This window comes from Triticum dicoccoides, chromosome 5B, assembly GCF_002162155.2.
Source record: "Triticum dicoccoides isolate Atlit2015 ecotype Zavitan chromosome 5B, WEW_v2.0, whole genome shotgun sequence".
Lineage (NCBI taxonomy): Eukaryota > Viridiplantae > Streptophyta > Magnoliopsida > Poales > Poaceae > Triticum > Triticum dicoccoides.
In genome coordinates, this window is record NC_041389.1 from 705627719 (window position 1) to 705628834 (window position 1116).

The 1116-nt window shown below is 68.6% G+C and overlaps 1 pseudogene; it reads left to right on the plus strand.

Moving 5' to 3' along the window:
• The window catches only part of LOC119310634, a 53634-nt pseudogene continuing 52518 nt past the window's right edge, over window positions 1-1116 (plus strand).

Genomic DNA, 1116 nt, shown 5'->3' on the forward strand with positions numbered 1-1116 from the left:
ATGCCGGTGCTGCGGGTGCGCCGGCTGAGCGGCGTCTCTATGGGCTCGGCCTTGACGCTGAACAGCGTCGGTGACCCGGAGGAGTGTGAGGAGGAGCGGGAGGAGGAGGAAGAAGAGGACGCCGTCCTCCTCGGCATCCATTGGCCGCCGCTCCGGACCGGGGCGGCAGGGTACGTCAACGGCGGGTCGTTGCCACCCTCGAGGTGCCGAAGAACAGCGTGGAGCGTGCGGCCGGGGGCGCCCCACCACAGGCGGCGCCCGTCGCTGTTCTTGGTGCCCCGCACCACCGGCGCCCCGTTGGTGGAGGCGAGCCGATGTGCCTGTCGACGCTAGAAGTACGCCGCCCACGCCTCGTGGTTGCCGGCGGCGTACTGTGGGAGGGCCAGCTGCTCTTCCGTCAGTGACGCCCGCATGCGGTCGACCTCGTTGGCGAAGTAGTCGGGGCGCACGTCGACGTTAGGTAGCGGGGGGATGGGACGTCGCCGGCGCTGAGCCTCCACCGCCCCGGCGCGCGCATGTCGGGAGGCGCCGGGATGTTCTCCTCGAACAACAAGTGGGCTTTTCACTCGTGCAACGAGCAGCGGCCAAAGCCATTGGCAGCCGCGCCATCGCCGGGGAAATGCTCGCCCATCGTCGCGGCTGGGCACGGGGAGAGAGTTGGCGGCGGCTGCGCGGGAGAGAGAGGCAGAGCTCGGCGGTTGTGGGTGGGTGTGTGTTCACAGGCGAGGGGAGGCATTGCTTTATAGCGGCCGGGGGGTCGGCGCCGTGTGGACGCGTGGTGGGAGAGGGGGCGTCACCGCGCCGCCCGTGAGGAATCAATGGAAGGCTGACCGGCGGCAGTCTTCACATTGATTCCCCGCGGGAAACCGAGGCGATGAGGACGACGAGGCTCGTGTGTCGCTGACTCGGCGGGCCCGCCGTTCTTTCTCGCCAAAAACACTTGCCCCGGCGTCCCCGGGCGCCCCCAGCGCGCCGGGTTCGGCCTGGGTCCGCCGACGTCAATTTCGGTCCAAACTGGCGAAAAACTAGCTCCTGGGGGCGCGACTAGGACGATTATTTTACGCCGGCGCTGAAAAATCGCCTGGGGGGCTTGTTGAGGGCGCGGCTGGAGATGCT